Raw genomic sequence first — 23,732 nt, 5'->3', positions numbered from 1 at the left:
GTTGGGGTGCTGCCCCCTGTCACGCACAGAGCAGGGCCCATCAGGGGGTTGGGGTGCTGCCCCCTGTCACACACAGAGCAGGGCCCATCAGGGGGTTGGGGTGCTGCCCCCTGTCACGCACAGAGCAGGGCCCATCAGGGGTGTTGGGGCTCCGTACCCTGTCACGCACAGAGCAGGGCTGATCAGGGGGTTGAGGAGCTCCCCGCTGTCACTCACAGAGTAGGGCCGATAGGGGAGTTGGGGCACCGCCCCCTGTCACACACAGAGCAGGGCGGATCAGGGGGTTGGGGCGCTGCACCCTGTCACACTCAGGGCAGGGCCAATGGGGAGGTTATGGCTCTACCCTGTCACACACAGAGCAAGGCCCTTGGAGGGGGGTTGGGGCGCCACCCTCTATCACCCACAGAGCAGGGCTGATCAGGGGGTTGGGGCGCCTTCCCCTGTCATGAACAGAGCAGGGCAGATAGGGAGGTTGTGGCCCCGCCCCCTGTCACACACAGAGCCACAGGGTGATCAGGGGGTTTGGGCGCTGCCCCCTGTCACGCTGATCCCGGTGCCGGGAGCCATATTACCCTTTTACTATATAGGATAGAGGCCTGGTGCACGGGTGGGAGCCGGCTGGTTTGCCCTGAAGGGTGTCCTGGATCAGGGTGGGGGTCCCCACTGGGGTTCCTGGCCAGTCTGGGTGAGGGGCTGAGGGCCGTTTTCCGGAAGCGAGTGACTGAAGCTTCCAACTGCTCCTTGTTTTCTTTTTTTTTTTTATTCTGGGCCAGCTTTAGCTCTGAGGCCTCGCGAAAACATCGATACAATGTTGCTAAAGCTCGGCTGACTGAAAGCCGGTTTCTGGGCTTTTGTTTAGCTTCTTATTTGCAACATAGTACATAGTTGCTTAGAGTTGCAAATGAGAGGCCGGAAAGTGAGGCAGGGAACGTTGGAGTTTGCAGTCACTGGAGAAAGCAAGCCTCCTGTTAGCTTCCAGCTGCCTGGCTGCCGGCCGCCATCTTGGCTGACAGTTAATTTGCATATACTCACTGATTAGCCAATGAAAAGGGTAGCGGTCGTACGCTAATTACCATGTTTCTCTTTTATTAGTGTAGATGGCAGAAGTGAAGCAAAAGGTAGAATCACCAGAATTTATACCAGTGTGTAAGTGAATGGGCTGCTAACAGTGGGCCACATGGCTTCTGGGGTTGATGTCATCCTCAAACTGACCTACTTCCTAGACGCCAAGGGTCTCAGAGTCCCTCTTACCCACTTCTCTCTCCCGACCCAGTTTGCACAGTCTGCAATGTGGGGTAACCAAACACCACACGTGGCAGGAGCAACTAGAAACAACTTCCCACGTGCAGACCAAATTCCCACGTGTTCAGAAAGAAGGTGAAATCAACAAACGGATGGCAATTCTACTCTTTACTCATATATTTACTACCTGGTACAACTTACTGCACTTTTATAGACTCAAGAACAATTTGAAATTTCCTTGCATGAACCAAGTGAAATGGAGATATGAATATATCAAAAACCATGTCATTTAAGTTCATCAGGTATTATATGATTTTAACTTTTCAAGGAAACTAAACTTAACTGTCCAGACAACATTTGGTTTGGAAAGACATACAAATTAATGTACTCACTGGGGGTGAAAGATTAGATGGTGGAAAGGAGCAAGGGTACTAACCTGCTAGTAGGATTCACACCTGTTTTCCTCCAGGGGCCATTGGACAACGTTTGGAGACATGGTTGCTTGTCACAACTGGAATGGGGGCTGCTGCTGACATCTAGTGGGTAGAGGCCAGGATCCTGCTATTGACTTCCCACCCTCCCCAACAAAGGATTATCCAGTGCAAATGTCTCTGCTGAGAATGCCTGCACCGAAGACAACGAGCAAAGTAAAAAACCCACATACAGCAATGGAGAATGTGGCCATGTAAGCTGTGGGCTTCAAGTCTTCCACTTCATGTTCAAGTGACAGGGTGATAAAAATGCCACCTCTGAGTAAGTAAACACTGAACTGTCTTCTACACACTCTACCACAATGGGCCATTCTTTCATATGAGCAAACACGCTGGAAGTTTCTGAAATAGTGTGTCCTGGTGGACTTTTAAATGGACACAACTTTGATATTATTACTTTGGCTGTTAATTAGGATACAATGACTACTTTGTTCTGGCCTCACTGCTGTACACTCCAGACCCAATTACTACCGACTAATGGCGCCATGAAAAATAATTACGCCCATGTGCCGAAACTTCCACACGCTCTCTCTGTGTTTTTCTCCGCCAGCTATTCTACCTGACTGGTGAAACCGAAGAACACTGCTAACCCCCATAACTGTATCGTCTCCTCTCACAAGAAGCATGGGGACTCGGCTTAAAGAGCTGAGTCAGTCCTGAGAATCACATACTTGCCATAGGTTGCCATATTTAAAACCAGCAGAGTGCAAGCGTCTTGCTGTTGGAAGCAGTCAAAGAAGACTCCAGACCCGCGAAGGCTGAGAAGCAGAGGGGAAAACACCAGTGGGTTGACTCCGTGAGCGAGATAAATTCCCATGAAGTTAATTACTCACAGCGTGAAAGTAACTGAGCTAGCAAATCAACTTTTCTAGACACGGACCAGTGGGATAAGAAGACAGAGATGAGGAACAGGACCTAGTGAACAGGTTTAACTGGAAAGTTCCCTGGACGACACTGTTAGCATTAGGACCTGTAGACCAAGGAGCTTCCTTGTACCAAATCTACGTGAGAAACTCCATCTGTTAGAGAACACGCAATGAAAAGGAGGACGGAGTAAGTGTTCTTCACTCTGTTTTAAAATAATGTGTGGCAGGTGAGATTTCCCTAGATTGCTCTTGCATGTGCCAACCAGTCTTTTTAAACGGGCTCTTACCCCACCCAGCCAACAAACCCATCCAATCATCCACGCAAATGCTGAGCACCCACTAGGTGCGAGGGCCAGCTCTATGAAGCCTGCATCCCTGTTCCATGGAGTTTACCTACCTACCCACCTGATTTCACCTGGACCTCAGCTAGGGTTGCAGCTGCTTCAGGCATCTACATGTTTTGTGCAAATAAAATGACAACATTAAGGAAAGCAAAAGTGTAAGACGGAAGTGCGTAGGAAATACCAGGTCAATTGACATGTCATATGTTCCCTACCTGCATGGTTTGTTTAAAAGGCTAAGTTATCATGTGGTATTATTTCTTATAGGTATAACTCTTCAGAACTCCTTTTAGCTTCTCCCTCTACATCTTTAGATTTCCTCTCACAGCTGATCTTATCTCTGCTTCCTTAACCTGTCTCCACAGACTTTACTTTGCACACTCTCCCTACACTTCCACTGTCTCCCATCACTACCCTTTCCAAACTGGCTCCACGTTCTAAGTCTACCCATTCCCACACCCCACAGAGGGAATGCCGATCCGGGGGAGATGCAATTATCAGACTGCAAGATGGGTGTAGTCTTTCATTCAGGAAATATTGATTAAGTAGCTTCCATGTGCCAAACACTGCCAAGAGGTAAGCAAATCGGACACAGAGCCTGCCTGGACAAACTTGCGACCTTTAGGAGTAGCCAGACAAGCAGCTGCAGAAATAAGTAACAACTGTGGTAAGTGCTGTTACAGTAAAATACAGGAGGTATGCTAGGAGAGAGCAGGGACCCACGGGGCTGGCCAGTGCTGTATTTCGGAGTCCACCAGGCAAAGTGTGCAGGTGGAAATTCTAGGCAGAGGAAATAGCACATACAAAACCTGCCACTTTTAGGAATTGAAAAGGGGGCTTTGCCTGATAATAAGGACCCCCTTCAATGATTCAGAGAGGGGACAAAGCCCCCATCACACAGGGCCCCTGGAGTCAGGTTGGCTATTGAAAGGTTCTAAGCAAGGGAGTGAAATGATCAAATTTGCATTTTAGTAAGACTGCTCTGGCTACGTGCTGGAGTTTGCATTAAGGTTCTCTTCAGTGTCCTCCATTTGGTTTTCCATGAATTGTTCAAGTCCCCATGAATTTTTCTCTAGGTGTCAAAAATTCCTTTGCACCACATGAGTTTTATTGATTTTAGCCGTAGTGTTAAAACCACCAGGAGGTAGAGCCTGGCTGAATTTGGGACGCCCTGTAGTGTGGTCTACACCTTCCCCAAAATACTGAAGGGGAGCCTGGGAAGGCCTGAGACATCTGAGATTCTCAGGGCCGAGCTGGAGCCCAGGAGCAGGCCTTTGCACTCGTCCTTCAGGGCTCTGTCCATGACCTCTTCCTGCCAACAAAAAAGAAAATATTTTTCTAAAGGATGACTCACTGCAGAGCAAAATGATGAGATTTCCCTTTCTGAAGGTCATTAAAGCATGATAAACCTAACCGGAAAGGGATAAGTGTGGCATGCGTGAGGGCAGGAAGGAAGACAAGGGGGCATTTTAGGGAAGGCGTGCTCTGACTGAGCACGTTGACGGGCAGAGTGCAAACTTGCTCCATATTTGAAACTGGGATGGGAACAGCAGGGACTGAAAATGTCTGTGAAGCAAACAATACTGACCCTGGCAGCCAGCAAGTGTCTCCCTGGAGGAGGAAGAGACAAAGGGGCGGCTGCCAACTCTCAGTGCTCCCGGGCCTTGTCCTTACTCCTCTGCCCACATCTGACGAGGCTGATTTACCCATCAGGGAAGGACGGCTAAAGACAGAGGACAGGGCCTGGGGGGCAGCTAAGACTTCTACCCAGTAGGAGGTCTCTGGCCAGCTGAATTTCAAGGTGGCTTCCCTCTGGAGTCACCTGAGTGTTCCTATCTGCCTGCCTTGTAAGGATCTTGCTGTGGGTGACCCTGACAGTCTGCGTTACATGTGTGATCCAGAACTCGGACGACATATGCTGCCTGCCAGTTGTTATTCTCGGTCGTCAGCGCACGTCGCATTAGCTATTTATTTAAGACAGTGTCAGGAGTCTATTTGGCTCAGAGACTCTCTTTTGGGCTCTCACTGTCCAAATGTGGAATAATTAGAGCATCAAACTAATATGGTCAACGACAGTAATAGATTACAATTCAGTGAGCAAAGTAGGTATCTTGAGTTGATAACGTTATAATAAATACAGTAGTGTGCCAACTAATAAATAATGAAGGAATTGTGGAAACAGAAACCACCATTTAACAACCATTATAACAATGGTTGATTCATGCAGGGATGATGAATGCACACTAAGGCTAGTGGGTAGAGACTGCCTACTTAAGAAGAAGATATTGATTGGTTTGGCCTCAGAATACCTCCCCCACAAAATACTTATCAATCCCAAAGGGAAACGTGGTGACTCTCAGTATAGAAAGCTGATGGATAACCACCTGGACCAGGTGATTGAGGCTATAGCATCACGTGCCCCGAATGTCATGCTCTGAGAAGAGCACAGCATCATGGCTGTGGTGTTCCTGCCTGGAAGGCATGGCCTGAGTCTAGAAACACTGATGGGATTCTACTTAAAAAATATCCTACAAAGTAGCGGGTGTCTCTTTTTAAACTGCCAAGGTCATGAAAGAAAGGGAAGGTTAGGCTGAGACCTGTCTAGATTGAAGGGGATCAAAGAGATGTGACAGATGCACCGCATGCACGTACGCACACACAGATGCAGAAACGATGGAGCAAATGTGGTAAAATGTTACCCACTGGGGAATCTGAATCATAGCAGCTATTTAAAGACAGGCCAGGCATCTATCTGGCTCAGAAACTGTCTTTTGGGATCTTGCTGTTCAAATCTGGGATAATTTGAGCATCAAAATAACAATGTTAATCAGTGTGTGTGTGTGTGAGGCACACACATTCACATGAACAACTGTAAACGTCCATGTGCCCCGCCCTGTGTGTAAAACCTGCCTTCACTGTGCCGGCAGTGTCTCTGGGGTACATGAGTGCAGTCAGCCAGTCACCAGGGAGCACAGCCAACACTCCACTGTTGCTCAGATGTCAGAAAAGCAGCTTTAAAAAACACACACAAAAAAAAACCATGGGCTGATGTCTCTGGTCTCCAGTATTACGTATTCTTTGAGGAACTTTACATTTGTTTGAGGTATCCTTGTAAACTTGTAGAGCTTCTCAATTATTAATCTTGCAGACTGATGTGCCAGGAGCCCCCTTAGAGAGAATGCAGTCTGAAAGATCCTTTCTGTGGCATTAAAAGTCTTCAACGATTTAGCCCCAGTCCAGCTCTTCCCCGTTTCCTCCCCACCCTGAGCCTCAGTCCACTGGAGCGACTTGCAAGCCTATCTGCCTTTGCTAATCCTGTTTCCTCTACCAGCACACACACCCTTGCCCAGCCTCTGCCACCTGTCAGAATTGGCTGTATCCACCTTAGGGCCCATCCTTTGTAAAGTCTTCACTTACCTCCAACTGCTCTGTTCTGGGAAGAACTGGGTCCCTCCTTCCCTCCATTCTCCTAAAACTTTGCCTACACTTACGGACACATGTTATAGTTAGCAGGAACATGACTGCCTTCCCCTAACAGACTACAGGCATCTTGGGGGCAGGAACCACGCAGTATTTACTTCTCTATCCCTCACCACATAACATGGTGCTTGGCACACAGCATGTTCAATGTTTGTTGAAATGTAAACTCCCATGTCTAGGCACGTGCCGATTAATAAGTGTGGTGGAGAGAGAGTATAATGATTAAAATCAGACACTCCAGGGCCAGACTGACTGAGTTTGAATCCTGGCTTTGCCACTTTCCAGCTGTTGGCAAGACAGATTCTACCCCAGTGGTGCAGGTGGGAAAAACAATGGCCTGCTTCGCAGTCCTGCTGTGGACCACTGAGAAGGATGCCTACTGTCCACTATTATTGGACCACTCTGTAGTATGGTGACGCTTATGGCCCTGGCATCCCAAGATGATCCAGAACTCTCCTCCCTCCACCCTGCCCTGCACCCCGCTACTGGCCTCCTGAGAAGGTAAAGTTTGAAGTGTTGAAACATTTATTCCAAATCAATTGGGTTTACTAAACTCTTGAGGTCTAAGTTGGCTTCTGCTTCCCAGAGTGGATGAGGGGGATGCTGTGGGGCCTGCAGGAGACTGTGCCTGTGCACGAGGGTACTCACTAGGCTCAGGGACAGTGGGGTGCTGGAGCTGGTCAGGCAGAGAGAGTGATCGAGGCTATAGCATCAATTAGGCACTGGAAGGAGGCAAAATAAAACTAAGAAGAAGTAGGCAAATGTCCTCCAACCTTTAAAAGTATTCTTATGGCCTGAGTTAAAATATTCCCTTGTCACAGTAAGAGGACAAAGGGAGGCACTGATGTTTCTGAACAACCTCATTCTCGTACCTCTACCAAAGTCATAGGAGTAAAGCGTTCTTTAACACAATGCAGAGGCGTGTGCCTTAGACCCAAGGGGCACCTTCCCATCCAGCCAGAATGGCTGCCTAAATAGGGGGGTGAGGGGTATAATTCTTTTTCGTATTGTTGTTAACACTCACCTGAGGATATTTTTTCCCATTGGTTTTTAGAGAGAATGAAAGGGAGGGAGGAAGGGGGAGAGAGAGAAAAAAAATTGATGTGAGACACATCCATTGGTTGCCTCTGGCATGGGCCCCGACCAGGAACGGGGAACAAACCTGTAACCAAGGTATGTGCCCTTGACCGGGAAATCGAGCCTGCAACCCATTGGTTTGTAGGCTGATGTTCTAACCACTGAGAAACACTGGCCAGGGTGGAGGTATAATTCTTTTCATAACACAAGAACAGGAGCTGTCAATATCTCCCAGTCCACACACACGCAAGGGGAAGCAGGAATCTGGAATTGCTCCCTGCCGCAGTTAGGTCTGTATGTGTGAAATGAGGGGGTTGGTGGGACTCGGTGATTTCCAAAGGCTGCTTCCAGCCTGTGACTCTGACTGCACGTTGCACAAAACTTCCTAACACCTCATGCTATGTGATCGAGCGAGGACAGAAGTTAATTGCAGCAGCTGTCAGACCAGATGTGCAGGCGGGCAGAGCCCCTGGCCTTGCTCTCTTCCCAGGCCATTTCGCAGCACCTTTCCAGTTGCACCACCACACCTGGCACCAGCTCAGGTTCCCCACATGCCACTTCCCTTTGCAGTATCACCGGTTCTACTCAGGGCGTGTCTGAGGCGTCCAGAAGCCAGGCTGCAGGTGAGCGGTTGCGAGGGAAGGAAGTGGAAAGAGTTGCTGCTCCTGGGAATGGAACGGGCTGTGCCTTCATAAAGGGTGCATGACATTAAGGAGGCCCGGGACATTACACTAAGGTGCATTCTGTTACAGAGGCCCCGAGGTTTACACAGTGGCCCTCATCTCCAGGGTTCAGTGTCAACCACAAGATGCAGTGACTCTTAACCCCAAATCTGTCTGAAATAGCCAAGACGCCAGTCTTCAGTACTTGCCCTTTGCCAGCTTAGGCAGTGTTGCTCTTCAAGGCCCACTGTCTAATTTAAAAAGCTATTGCTGAAACACAGCCCGGATGTTCATGCCTGCACCCAAGAGAACCAGCTCGGGAACTAGATTCTATTCTCCCAACTTTCTTTAAAAATAACACGTTGCTCTCCCTGGCGGGTGTGGCACAGTTGGTTGGAGCGTTGTACCGTACACCGAAAGGTTGTGGGTTAGACTCTAGAGCAGGGCACATACCTAGGTTGTGGGCTCGATCCCAGGTTGGGGCGCATACAGGAGGCAAAAGGTTGATGTTTCTCTCTCTCCCTTCCTCTCTCTCTAAATCAATAAACATATCCTGGGGTGAGGGTTAAAATTTAAACTTACATAAAATAACAATGCTGCTCGAAGCATAAATAGGAAAATGTGCCAGTTCAAAGGGTGATTGTTGACGAGCTGAGAAGAAGCATAAACTTGGACTTTGGGACAGAAAGGGCTTTTCTAACACAACAGACAGAAACCAGGGAGGGGTTGAGGGGGGGCTGGAGTAACTGTATGACTCTCGGCCCTCACTTTGTTTTATAGTGTTTATATAAGAGAAAGAAACCAGCTTTAAAAGCACACTGAGCAGTTCCCATTAGAAAAACCGAGCTGAAAACAAATGACCAAAAATGGATTTAGCAACAAAAAGGGAAACTCTGGAATTTAATTAAACCATAAACTCAAAAACTCAAGCCTTAGCATACAGTACAACCTTTCACTCCTGCAACAATGATGGCTTTATGTTAAAGCCCTAGCCAAGCTGAAATTTTCACTGAACCAAAAATCAAGCTCTGAGTGATCCTTCCCGGCTTGTTAATCGGAGCAAATACTTTACATAACATGCGGAGCCTGCGTTTCTATCCCACCAACACCCACCGGGAACGGCGCACTGTCCTCCTGGTCTTTATTGGGGCTTTCTTACTTACCCACCCAGAAACAAAATAACTGATTTTCAGCAAGCAGGAAGCTAAGTCTGAGGCATGCCTCCCTCGGCATTAAAGGGACTACACACATGGGCAGGCAAAGGGCCCAGGAGAGGCTGCCGAGAATTTATTTATACCCATTTGGAATTTCCTGACTAACCAGCAGCCTCCTGCAGGCCACGGGTTTAATTCCAGGACGCTGGGGCGTCAGTGAGACAGCAAAAACTGCCCACAAACGAAACTGCTAGGGAGGATCTTAACACAAGAGGTGAAGACAGACCTCTCTCTCCCATGCCCCTTCTGAGTGTCCAAACAAACTATCCTCCATGAAACCCTAACCTAGAAATGCAGCTGTGGACCTGCTCATTCTAGGAAGAACTTAGACAGGCAGCAAATGTTTCCAAAACTCCCCCTGCCTGTCCCTCCCGCCCCCCACTCCCCCGCCAAAGCCTCCAGGGCTGAGCAAGGCTCCCTGCTATAATCTGAGCCCTGGCTCAGCAGCCCTCTTATGAAGGAAATGATTCAGTGTAATGCTGAGCCCAGGCTGGCCTGGAGGCAAGTGGTTCCTTTCCTTGGTGTATTTTTATTTAATGCAGGATGCAATTTGAAGGCTAAAAACACTCCCATTTGTAAACCACACACCCAAATCTTTTTTTGTTTTGTTTTGTTCCCTTAAACATTTTTACCCAAATTAGACCACGTGACTTTCTAAGACAAAGAATTTGTTGCCCCTAAAAATGCATTCTGTTTTAGGGTGATCATATATTTAAGCAACCTTTGGTTTCTGTTTAAAAAGTTAAAGGATGATATGTCCCTCTAATGATTTTATTTCAATTCACCACCTTTAAAAAATGAGAAAGAAAAGTTTCTTTTAAACCGTTCTCGTCACCTATGCCTAAATACACTGGGTATAAGTGAATCGAGAGGAAGAGATTTACAGAATTTTCTCTACAGGACAAACAAGCAAAGCCAGTTCTAAACAATAAAGCAGAGATTACCAAAGATTAGGGATGGCTCTAAATGGCCTGCTTTGTAAAGTTCAAAACAGGAGAAAGGCGAAGTTTTCAAGAGCCCACACTGCATTTGCCTCTTTTGACTGGTTCAGTTTTGGTGTCTGCTCCCTCCCCGCATCACTCCATTCATCTGCTCCTTCCATTCTCCCAGCCCACATCTGGGGGCTGGATACTTCAAGGGATTCTCTTTGGCACAGACGTTTTTCTGTGTGAAGCTACAAAGATTAAACTTTTTAAAGATGATGTGGGACTCGTTGAGGTTTGTTTTACACAAAACAAACAAACTGACCGAAAGGGAAATTACAAGCCAAGAACACAGCTTCCAGTGGCATATACTTTGAAATACAGGGTCCAAATAATTCCAAATTATGTTACCCAATACCTCCAACATCAGAGATCTGAGTTAGGCCTATTCTTATGTTTTTGGGGGACTTCAGAAAACTTTATGGAGCTATTTACATATCATAAAACTCACCCATTTTAAGTGTACTGTTCGGTGAGTTTTAGTGAATGTATATACCGTTGTGCATCTAACACCACAATCCAGTTGTAGAAAATATCCATCATCCTTAAAGCTATCCTCGGGTTTGTTTTATCATTTGCTTTTAACAGGTAATTTTTCTTCTCTGTGCTTTTGAAGAAAGCCTGGTATTATTTAGTCACATTAGTATTGTCCCAACTAGATGTTAATATCAAAAGTCTTGTTTTTAAGAATTAAACTGAGGAAAGCAACAGAATGTAGTATTTCTTAATCCTGCAAAGCAAAAATATCCTGCTACGTTTTTATTTTCTTTTATATTGTGTTCTGGTAAGAATAGAGCTTACACTACAAAGCAGCTGAAGGTAATTATCTCGCATGTGTGCTTCTATGAAGGCAGGTCTAGCAGAAAAAGTCATTGTATGCAAATAAGTCTCTAGTCCTCTGATAGAATTAAAAATGGGAGAGTCACAACGGTTCCCATTGTAGTGGCAAAGGCACACCTGTCTGCCTTTCCTCTCTCTTAATTTATGTACAAAAGAAGAAGCCAAATGCAGTCTGGGAGGATGAAGATGTACTCAAGGCTTTTCCTCGGATAGGTGGAGAGTAGGCAGAAAAGATGACTCCCAGTGGGAAGGGCAATGGGCCGTAGACAAAAGACTTCTGTGTTTCCCGGCTGGCTGAGGGAGTGCATTGACAGTCTTCCCAGGAGGGTGGCTGCAGAGGGCTGAGCCTGCAATCAGGCATTACCTGAGCCTGTGTTTCTTCTACGCTTACTTAACAGGATTACTGCAGCAAGGTCTTTCTCCAGAGGGCCTGACCCCAGGTCTGGAGATAAAGCCAAAATCAAATGAAGTATTGACCAGTAACAATGAATTCTATTTTGGACATTTTAAGATGCATATATCCTGACATGCCCTGAATTTACCTTCCTCCTCCTCTCCTTGATTTCTTCCCACCTTCCCAGTCTCAGAGCCACAGCACAAATGCACCTGGGTTATCAGTCTCACAACAGTCTCCTTGCCCCCATCTCTCCCCACCATGCACTGCGCACAATTCTTCTTGACCGCACTGCTCCAAGTGTGTCAAACATTTACAGGAACTCGTTTAATCTTCACAACAACCCTATGGTTGTCGGCAGTTCACAGGTGAAACTCATGTCATCCATGTTGCTACTCTACTGCCCCCGCCTACTCGACTGCTGTATTAATGCTACACTGCACTGAAAAGCCACATTCTAACACCAAGCACATTCTTTCCTGTAGCCCTTAGAGGGCAAAGCAAGCTGGGGAAGCGGAGGGGAGCTGACATTTCTGGTGGATGGTGTTTCAATGCTTTTGCTTGTACCTTTCCTTCCCCTTCTGATGTACACCCCACACGGGTGGTCGGCAAACTCATTAGTCAACAGAGCCAAATATCAACAGTACAACGATTGAAATTTCTTTTGAGAGCCAAATTTTTTAAACTTAAACTATATAGGCAGGTACACTGTTATTAAGTTAATTAGGGTACTCCTAAGGCTTAGGAAGAGCCACACTCAAGGGGCCAAAGAGCCGCATGTGGCTCACGAGCCGCAGTTTGCCGACCACGGCCCCACACCAAACCTTCTCGGACAAAGTATTTCTAGTTTGCAAGGATCAGCTAAAATATCGGTTCTGCCTGCAGCTGTCTCATCTTCCCAGCCTCCTCTGCAGCCAGGCTCTCAGAGTAGCTTGTTTTCCCCGTTCCAATCTGTGCACACACCTTACATTCCTACAAACTTACAGGAGCTTTGTGCTTTTCATCTCAACCACAGCTGTGCCCCGGCACTGCAGGTGCCCAGGACGCATTCGGCCAATTTAATTCCTTCGTGAGGAGCCAAACTTGGAGTATTTCCTTTTAAAGAGCTGCGTGAAAATGTCAAGGACTCTGAGCCCAGGTCCTCACTTTACAGCTGAGGCAGGACAATGGGTGATGGGACTAACATCACCTTTGCTGGAACCTCCCAGAGCAAGCATGTCAGTGCCACAAGTTCTCAACCCGCCCTGCAATCAAAGGGCCTGGGCTGTTTCTAAAAATGCCGAGTCACCCTCCCACTTCCACCTCAATGAATCAGCATCTCCTGGGGTGGGACCAGAGGCATCAGCAAGTTTAGAAGCTCCCCAGATGAGTCTATGCCACAGCCTGGGATGAGAAACTGGGCTAGAAATCAAGCAAAATCTGAAACTCAAAGTGTGCTCTTCCTTTAGGCTAAAAAGAAGCTGAGAGCCAAATTGCGGGCAGCCCTTCAAGCAATTCCAGTACCTTCAGAGTCCAGATCACAAGTTCAAGTACCTTTAGAGTCCAGGCCAGCAACGGAAAGGAAGAGGTCGGGGGGGGGGGGGGGGTATTGGGGGAGACCAGACAGTCCCTGTCCTCTCCAGTTGCCTGTGGACCAATGGAAATACACCCCAGGGATGTGCCAGATCTTTTGACTTTTCAAGAGAAGCTGAAGAAATCGGTATTTTTATATGAAACTGCCTAATTTAAAAAACTTTGACAATTGATGGGGAGTAAAACTATATTTATCAATAAATAACATAATAAAGTAAAAAAAAAAATTGGGGGCAATTTTAAAAAAGCTTTGAGTTGGTCAAACAGAACATGCTCCCAGGCCTCCGTGTGGCGCCCAGCAAGGACTTCCCGGTATTCATTTGGGATCCAATTTCATTCCTGTTCCCATCCCTTTTCTTTTCCCACTTTCTAAGTGGCCAACTTTTTCTCATTTTATATTGCAAGAGTCCTTGTTGGAACAAGCTATAACAAATTAGAAAACAATTTTAATTCTGGTGCATATTAACTTAATTGCTTATGTTTAAATTTAGCTCTTTTACTACTAAGATGTTAAAAGAGAAAAAAACTCATGGATACAGAGAACAGTGGAGTGATTGCAGAGGTGGGTGGGTGGAGGTGAAAGAGGGCGGGGGGGATAAATGGTGATATAAAAATATATATAAAAGATAAATAAATAACTAAATACAAAGGCAACAATCAAAGCAACAGTCCAGGATCCCTTGCACCAATTCTCTCACAGGTAAACTTGATGTGCAAAATCCTGATTGATAAGCCTACCTGTAAGAAATCATCTTAAAAAGAAACAGATTGAAGGCAAGATGCTGTTATCACTTTTAACGGGGGCCTGAGTTATTTCTGCTGTATTTGAGACTTCTTCCCAACCCCTAAAGAATTCAAATACCTTATGAGCTACTTTACCCATCTTTTCTCAGACTGTGATGGGGTGTGACACCAAAAGCTGGGTGCCTAAGGAAACCACGGTGAAGGAGAAAAGCGGGCGTAGTTCCTTTCCATGTCACCACAGCTGCTTCTCCACCCACATCCACCAAAGCCCAAGGGACTGTCAGGACTTGAAGGGATTACAAGGACAGGTCCAGCAAGGGCTCCCAGCTCTCTCTTGCCCCGTGAAGTGTGAACAATGTTGGGTGTTGGAAGAGGACTGACTCCTCTGTGTGGGACAGGGATTAGAAGGATCTGCTCCTACAACTGAATGCAAGGGGAGATTTTCCCAGGAGAGGCCACAATCAACATGAGGAGGGTGTGTGTGCCCCGTGGAGGTGTGCCAGTCTACTCAGGAGAGTGAAATTAGGAAGAGGATGCTGCGGAAGATGGGCCTATCTTAAAAGGCCAGAAAAAGTCCATTTCTTCATTATACCCTACTCAACCAAGTGCATTTCCCCACACGTATTTGAGCCTTAACACTGGAGTTGCAATGAATTCATACACATTAGGCTTCCTTTTCAGTCTGGGTTGCCCCAGGAATATTACTTTCATCCAATTTAAACAAGAGACTGTCACGCAATATGCTTTCATCTTGAGATTTAAAATCAACATTTAAAAAAGTCAAACGGCCCTAGCCGGTTTGGCTCAGAGGTCCCAGGTTCGATTCCGACCAAGGGCACATGCCCGGGTTGTGAGCTCGATCCCCAGAAGGGGGCGTGCAGGAGGCAGCCGATCAATGATTCTCTCATCACTGATGTTTCTATCTCTCTCTCCCTCTCCCTTCCACTCTGAAATCAATAAAATTAAAAAAAAAAAGGTCAAATGACGAAATTAACTGAAGCACAAAACCAAATAAGGCAATTAAAACTTTAAATTAGATTGCCACAAAGACTATGAAGGCTGTAAGTAATCAGTGATGATAAGGACAGTTCTTCTCATCTCAAAGGGGTGACAGACCTGCAGAGACCTTCCCAAGAAAACGGTGGCAGAGAAGGAAGGTAGACCAACCAGCCACACTCCCACCTGAGAGGTCACCAACTCAGGTCCTCATCCAGTTTCAACCAGCCACCAAACCAGACTAGATACTAGGCCTGGGACAAAAGAAACCGACCAGGGTCCCACCTCCTCTCTCCCTGGTTGGGTTGCTAACAAGCAGAGAAAGGAGACAGGAGAGAGGCCATGAAAGAACTTTCCAAATGGCCTGTGACAATAAGCCTCCCTGGACAACCACATTATATCAGGTCACCTCTCCCTGGAACCCAAAGCATCTAACAGACACTATCATTGTAAGCCTCCCTAGAGTACGTGATGGGAAGAAGGCAGATACCAAGACCTCCACTTAGTCAGAGGAAGAAGCAAGCACGTGTGTGTGACAAAGTGAGAGCCGCCTGTTCATTCAGGCGGGAGAAAACGGCAAAGGGCATGACAATATAAGGCTGGCAACCGGCAGGGCTCAATCCCAGATTCGGAAGTAGGCACTGTCCTGCGCTTTGCTCTGTATCAGGTGCCCAGCATTCTGCCAGCACACAGCCGGTGTGCTGCAAATACCTGCTGAACACTGAGCATGTTGACTCTATGCTCAGCACTACGCAAGCCACGATGGGCACACCAAGATGAAGATGACACGGAATCCTGCCTCACAAGACCTCAAAGCCGACATATTCGTGAGGTACACAACCATAACTCTTACCTAAAAGCAAGTGACGACAACTACTTAATAGAGTGCAAAGCTCCCTGGGAATAAGGAAGAGGAAGGGTGACTTTCCATTGGGAGTATCTGAGAACACCTGTTGGAAAAGGTTAAGAGAAGAAGCAGGTCGTGAAGGACAAGAAGAGCTTATATTAATAGGTAAGGGAAAGACGTGCAGAGGAAGAGAACAGTGCTCTGAGCAAAGCCACTGAGAGGGGAAAAGGACAGAGTGGGACTGGGGAACGGCAGCTGGGAGGGTGCAGGGGAACTGCACCTCTTTCACAGCTCTTTGGACAGACCTGGTGTCTTGCAACTTGGAGCCGTGGAAGCTTGAAAGGCTCACCATGATTTCTGCACACACGAGGACGGGAGAGACAGAAATAGACCCTGGATGCTATCAAAATAAGGCCAAAACCAACAGCTCAGAGTTAAGAGAAGGGAACAGAGATTAAATGAGTGAAAGATAAAATGGTTGGAGAGAAAGAAAAAATAACAAAAGTATAGAAAGCTGGATGATCCTTAATCTTGCCAGCCATCCTTAGCAAAACAAAATCACAAAGCAGTGAGAATGAGGCAAAGACAGACCAACTTTCGCAGGCCCTGAGGACGAGAGCGTTCCACCAGAGGGAAACACTGCCTTTACTGCCACACACATGTACGTGCAGTCACTGAAAAGCCAGCTACTGAGTGAATGAACTGGCTGAACTTAAGTATTTCTCCCGAGTTCTGAGTTATTCCTCCTGGGAGTCCCCAAATGACACCCCGATTTAAATGCACCACTATTTGGGAAGTTTACTTTGTCATCATCCAAGTGTCCAGAAGACAGACCACCAAAGAATAACACTCCAGAGGAAAAGCCCCCGGCTCTGGGTCCCCTCTACCTTTCTGAAGATGTTCTGGTCTTGGGTTTCTTCACTTAAAAGCAGTATCCAGAGGTGGCGTAAGTTCCAGCAGCTTTCTAGTGTCCAAAGAACGTCTGTGCACCCTTCCTCAGAGATCACACTGTGTGTGTGTGTGTGTGTGTGTGTGTGTGATGCAGGAGAGTGCAGAAGGCAGTGCTCAGGGTCTGCTGGGATTCCTTACGGGACAGGCTGGCAGAGCTTGTGATGTGACCGCTTCCCCTCACACGGCCAAACAGCTGTCCCTGGGGCAGACGTGGAAAGCGTGGTGCTAATGGAAAAATCTGGTGGCACAGGACTTGGGTGTTTTGCAATGTTTTCCTGTAGGCTGCCGCTGCATTGGTCTGACATGCAAACCATTCCCTCCTCCCCTCCCGGCCTACAGACGTCCAGGTCTCCACCCCGAGTGCTATAAAAACCAGTGTCTCATCGGGATGATTCACCCCTGGAAGGGGCGGAGTCCCGGTGAGGGTACATGCTGCTTGGAGCCGGCAGGTCTTCTGCCTCCTCTGCCAGGGCCAGAGAAGACAAACCCGTCTTTGTCCTCACAGTCGGAGGGGACCACGCCAAACGGGCTGCCTCAAAAACATGTCCCTGGTGCGCTCCTGATCTGAATAAAGCATCCCAGCCACTGGATCTGAAATGCTGGGGGAAAGGAAATAAAATTGCCGTACCTTGGAGGGTATGTAGAATGAGATGAGTGGATACTGAGAGCAGAGAGAGAGAGTGAACTATTTTGGGTGTTAGTTATTAAAACGCCAGCGCTGATGCACACGGACTAAGGTTTTAAAGGTATGAAGCAGCTGGATTATGGATTATTAGAACTGTCACATCTGTCTCCCCTTTTTCTATTTCTAGTCTGGGAATAGTCTCCCTTTCTTCTTCCAGGAGACTCTTAAATGTGCCTCCCGGAGAGAAGCACTCCTAGTGCCTTAGCCTGATGGGCGGTGGATGCCAGAGGAAAGGACACCAGACATGGGCAGGGAGGGGAAAACCGGGCAGGACAAGCTGAATCAATGTTTTCCCAAACTTATCTGCAAAGCTGATGGTTTAGTTTATCAACTAAACCAAACACGGTGAGACTAAATTTAGAGAATCGCATGACTGTCTCTTGATGCTACCTAACAGAAATCTCGTCCAAAATATAAAAGACCCCCTTCGAGAGAAAACTTTTCCAAGTAAGTAAAATTGTGAAAAAGAACCTAAAATAATCTCAGTACTTGTGACTATTGACTTGTGACTATTGTAACAGCTAATGACTTCCATGAACTATTACTCTAGTACCAGCTCCTTAATAAAGTAAAGATTCACATGTCAAATTGCAACCACGGCCACAACCTTTGATCCAGCTGGGAGAAATGTCCCAGACCACTCAAACGGGGCTTGTCACAAACAGGACGGAGCAAGAGTAGTACAAAGGTTTAACTTTCAGGATAAGAACAAATCTCATGACTCCAACAGCGTGTCCCTTGGCCCAGCTCTCCCACATGTCAACAGTTCTGCTTTTCTACCTGTTGGTTAGAAAGGCCTTCTGAATATTATAGAATATTATTTAACCTGAATTTTCAGCCATGGCTTGCTCCAAGAACTGCTAGGATTAGAAATCTAGTCACAATTTTTTTTTTCCAAATCCTCAAAATAGCAGCATGCTTATTATTTTTAAGTTGTGAGATCACGAAGGTTATATATACAAATGGGCCGCACAGTTTAAAAACTTCTCATTTTCAGGCTTCATAAGGAACTACAACCCCAAAGCAGAACCAGGCTTTGCCTCCAGAACACGAGCATAGTCCTAAAGCATATGGAAATGAGTAAGCCAGTTACAGCTCACTCCGAAAACATCCCGCAGAGAAGCCAGGAGAGGAAAAAGGGAAACACCAATTTATTTTTAATTAGAATTTCGAGACGTGTTGGAATGGCTCTTATCAAATCTGATTTCCTGACTGGGTCTTCCTGGAGGTTTTTATTAGAGAAGTCTCCTCAATGCAATTTTAATTAAAATCTGTTGCCAGAAAAGAGCAAGAATTCACTACTCCTCTGAATTTGGGAACTCTGCTAGTATTTTTTGTGCCAGATCAAAACAAACAGCTTTTTTTTAAAAAAAATAGAAAAGGACCCCTGAGCAGAAATCGAGAGCTTCGGTCACTCATTCCCTGAGCCCATACAAACCTTTCTTGGAAACGACACAGAGGAGACGAGCTGGAATTATCCAGCACACAGGAAGAACGCAAACCCTGGAAAAGGAAGCTGGTGAGTTACACTCTGATGGGCTGAGCTGGCTCACCCAAGTCCTTCAAGAAAGAGGGGAAGTGCATAACCAGAAGCCAACGCCAATACTCACGATGGGAAGTCTGTGGGTGAGCAGGCACAGGACACGCACGTCCTTGGAGGAAGGGCTGTTCTAATCCTTTGCCCCACGATGCAAGCTTAGAGTGACAGCAGCAGCTCAAGTCCTCAACACAGTGGACCTCCCTGCGGGGTTTTCATTTGGTGTTCTTTCTTTCTTGTTGGCACCCACCAAACATCAAGGAAGACGTCTCCAACCAGAGGGTATCTTTGCCTGGCACCTACCCTTCCTATACTTCCTACACTCGCTGGAAGTACCTGCCTCCGCCTGGCCGGAGAGATAATCACCTGCCTGAAATCAGACGCTTAACCCATTACGACTCGCTCAAGGTTTGGAGCAAGAAAGCGTATTAGGTGAAGCTGGCCTATGGCTTGCATTAAAACTCAAGCCCTGTAAACAGGCAAGCCCCGAGCAGGCAGGGACTCTTGAGAACCTCTGAAGGGGCTGCATGCATCCTGGGGTTTTCTTTAACCAGACAGGCAGGGCACCGAAACCCAGGTCTCCTGTTTGTAGGTAGTCTCGGCATTTCCACCACTAGGAAATTCAAGGATAACGGCTTTTTACTTAAAAAATGTAACTTGCCAAAACCGGTTTGGCTCAGTGGATGGAGCGTCGGCCTGTGGACTGAGGGGTCCCAGGTTCAATTCCAGTCAGGGGCATGTGCCTGGGTTGCGGGCACATCCCCAGTGGGGGATGTGCAGGAGGCGGCTGATTGATGTTTCTCTCATCGATGTTTCTAGCTCTCTATCTCTCTCCCTTCCTCTCTGTGGAAGATCAATAAAATATTTTTTTTAAAAAAAAATGTAACTGTCTTCTCGTCTACCATCACTGCGAGAAAATGAATTATTCCACTGATAAACTTCAGTGTGAAATTAGCCTTCAATAAACGAACAACGAACAGTTTCTTTTAAAGTTGAAATGCACAATCTAACTAAATTCAATTATTAAATGCATATAAGATATTAGATATATTTTAATTTGCCTCTCTAAAATAATTCACACTAAGAGAAAATAACTTAGCAGTATAACCCCTATCAGGAAGGACATTTTATTCTGAACCATGCTACTTCTGGGTTTTATACATTTTCTGAAATTACATACTTCCCCCTGGATCTGTTTAATCAGAACTTCACGGACACCACACTTCTCATTTTAATGTCAACAGAATGCCGTTAGCAAAGAAAAGAGACTCTCCATATTGAACGTCTGGCTTAGCCATTAACTGTGTGAGCTGGACAAGTCCTGTTTTGTCACCTAAAAGTCGGGCAGGGAGATGGGACAGGTAGAATCTAAAAGACGCCCTCCCTCCTCTAGCGCTCACAGGTCTTTGTTCCACCCTCTCAGCGCACCCGATACGCCACTGAACACACCACTGATAGGAGAATGCAAAGCACAAGTAGCAACACACACTGGCTCCTTTTGCACATGGAACCAGGAGACCCCGGAAGGTCATGCCAGCTACCCACAAACCGAAGCAGCCCCGGTTTCTAATCAGCTCACCCTCTGCCTCTGAACCAGCGCCGAGGCGGACGACACGCCGGGGACTCGCCACGAGGAACACACCGCCTCTGCTGTGTCCGGAGACTCTCTCCACGGGCGGCCTCAGAAAACACCAGGGTGGTTCCAGCCAGACCAGTCAGTGCAAACTGGTCTTGCACTTGACAAACAGCAGGCAGTTCCTGCTGTCAGGGTCACCGCAGTGGGCTCAGAGTTCTGTTTGAGAAATACTCCTGCCCAGAAAAAATATTTACACAACGAGAGTGGGCTGCCGGCGTTCCACCTGCGCTGCCAGGAGCCTCTGGCTCCGAGCGACCGGGGGTACCAGCGGCCTTTGTACCTCCTTGAAGATCAGCGTGGAGACAAAGCCTGGAGCCGAGTGACTGACAGGCTCACGCATGAAATGTATTCTATTAATTTAAAGTGACAACCGCATTTCCGTGCAATTCAATAAAGACTTTAATAAATAATGTTATCTGTCTCGGGGGGAAACGTATATATTTAGGCTGTGAAAGAGGGAGAAACAGCAAAAGAGGGCAAAACGGCAAATAAACTAGTAAAGGCAAGTATATTCGCAAAAATAAAAGATGGTGAGGGCAGGCATAAAAAACCGCTCCATAGCGCTCCTCTACTTGTTTCCTGTAACTGCTGGACTCAGGACAGTAGCACAGATCCTGCCCCAGTGCCACAGCAACCCTGGCACGATGGCACCTGCCCGGGTGTTTATTAGATCAGGAGCGCACAGCAGAGGCGGCAGGGGGGCAGTGATGTCCTCTGACATCGGACCTGCACCTTGCAACTTAAAAAGTGTTTTTTATGGCTATTGTTTCATTTTTTTTTTTTTCTCACAACAATCCTGTGAAGAAGGCAGGACGGGTATTATTATCTTCATCTGACAAATAAGCTACTTATTATTTGGCTTCTGAAGAGATTCTAAACTCTTAATTAACGTTTCACAACATTAATTAGTGTTTAGAGAGGTATCAATCAGTGCCTCCAGTTTACATGATTCAGAAACTCGGGGAAAAGTGGACTGTCCCCATCTGAAAAATCTGCAGAAATACAGCAATTTTCCTAATCAAAGACCCCCCTCCCCCATGTACTTCCTAATTAGCTATAAGAGAACAGTCATAATCCATTATGATGCTCATTCTCATCACATTAAAAAATGACATTAGGGCCCTAGCTGGTTTGGCTCCGTGGATAGAGCGTCGGCCTGCCCACTGAAGGGTCCTGAGTTCGATTCCAGCCAAGGGCACATGCCCAGGATGCAGGCTCGATCCCTGGTAGGAGGCGTGCAGGAGGCAGCCCATCAATGATTCTCTCTCATCATTGATGTTTCTCTCTCTCTCTCCCTATCCCTCTCCCTTCCTCTCGGAAATTAATAAAAATATATTTTTAAAAAAATGCCTTTAGGGTACTCTTAGTGATACCATAATAAAATGTTTTAAATTAATAAAAACAAAACTGCGTCAGTCATCAGAAGTCCGATGAAGGATCTGGTGAAAAGGAGGTACCACTGACAAACGACTGACAGTGACAGGGTGGGCAGGAAGGAAAAAGATGCAACAGGTCAGGTTGCCAGGCTCAGCAAATAAACAGAGGACACGCAGTTCAATTTGAATTTCAGGTAAACAAAACACTTTTACAGACTCTGTCCACAGAAAACCTCAACTTCCCTTCGAAGATAAGATTCTTTCTGCCTGTTTTGTTCACTGTTGTGTCCCCAGTGCACAGAACGATGCCTGGCACGTGGTAGGTGCTGAGTGATATTATCCATATCGATTAGGCGAGGTGGTATGGGCATGGGTGCTTGCTATGTAACTAACCTCTACCCATTTTGCATGTCGGAAATGGATCCTAATAAATTTTACAGATTACAGTATTAACTAACTGCTCTTACTTTCAAATCAGCACCTTTTATCCAATCTAACTGAAGGACACACTGGGGAAGTCAGAATATAAAAGGACTTGTGACTCGTCCCTTACCCAACTGCAGCTCTAAGCAGAGACCTGAACGTGGGGTGATCAGTCGTCAGATGGCTTTGCAGCCGAGGGCGCGGTGTGGCCAGCTGGTGTTTTTTTTCAGCTGCTCTACTTTTTTTGGTTTTATTCTTAAAACCATGAACAGTGTTTCCTTTGCCAGTGCCCTGACCTCAACTTCTCATGGGATTTCTTCTCAAGTTCTATGGAGCCCAAAGCAGTGATTTTTCAGGGGGATGGGTGGGAGGACCTCTTTTGGGCATAACATATTTAATATTATACTGTATCTTTGAAAAATAAAAATAAAAATCATACCAATTACTCCACATTTAAAACTCCTACTAAACTACCCAAATAATTTATCTTTTTCTCAGGGGAAAGATTAGTAACAGGCCTTCACTAGCTGCCATAAAGCCCTCTTCATCCCATCTTAATCTGAGGCCTGTAAATTTCATTTCAAAATAGTATATTTATAAGGAGCATACACTTTTGCATTGCTTGAATTTGCCTTAAAAAACAACCAACAACAGTGGGTATTTGTTTTATAATACAAAATGGGAAAGGAAAAGGTAAAATTATTTTTATAAGCACAATCTTAGCTATGTGAAATATAGGGTGTTCCCCCCAAAAATGTATACACAAACTTAGAATAATTATAAAGGCAGTGTTTATTAAAATATATTTCATTTTCAAAATTGAGCTATTAGCTGTTAAAGTATACACTGTGTATACATTTTTGGGGGGGACACCCTGTATATAAAATTTAAAGACTATATGAAATTACTACTAGTAATTCCTGCTTTATTTTTTTAGACATTGCTATACATCTATATTTTTAAAGGTTCTACACTGAGCATCATATATATGTATATGTGCTGCCATGTATATGCAGATACAATGCATATATGTTTTGATAGCTGTAAGTGTGATTAAAGTAATTGTGTACGACTGAGCCTCTAATCAGATTTGCTTAGAGGCTTGCTGAGGTCATGGTGACGAGAATAAACAAAAGCCTTCCCTTGCCTGGTCCAGATACCTGTGTACATGAACAATCCATACCCTGAAACCCAGAAGCCGCAATTAGAGAGCTTTCCTTCGCATTCAAACTCAGTGCCCAGGCCCATAGGCAGGATACAGGGGAAGAGGAAAGGTTATAGCTGGATGGTCAGATTTCGGGAACAAAAGAAAAGAGAAATCTCAAGAGAAGTCAAGTTGGACAATGAATTAGGGACAAATGGAGCAGATGTCTAA

At 46.2% G+C, this 23,732-nt stretch overlaps 1 protein-coding gene across 4 annotated transcripts in view; it reads right to left on the bottom strand.

The window, feature by feature from the left end:
- KANK1 (KN motif and ankyrin repeat domains 1) overlaps positions 1-23,732 on the bottom strand; it is a 191,124-nt gene that overhangs the window by 39,174 nt on the left and 128,218 nt on the right. The window contains exon 1 of one of the 4 annotated variants that reach the window (XM_070431555.1): positions 18,996-19,098. The exons of 2 other annotated variants lie outside the window; for them this stretch is intronic. The gene's annotated coding sequence lies outside the window, so the exon portion shown is untranslated. Of the gene's footprint in view, positions 1-16,838; positions 16,940-18,995; positions 19,099-23,732 lie in introns of those variants that run through there. One more of the 4 variants, XM_070431554.1, reaches the window with a different exon arrangement.

This window comes from Myotis yumanensis, unplaced genomic scaffold (genome assembly GCF_028538775.1).
Source record: "Myotis yumanensis isolate MYYU_CA2020_CCGP unplaced genomic scaffold, mMyoYum1.0.hap1 SCAF_12, whole genome shotgun sequence".
Lineage (NCBI taxonomy): Eukaryota > Metazoa > Chordata > Mammalia > Chiroptera > Vespertilionidae > Myotis > Myotis yumanensis.
The sequence above is the reverse complement of the archived record's forward strand: the minus strand, read 5'-3'. Positions and strand labels throughout refer to the sequence as shown.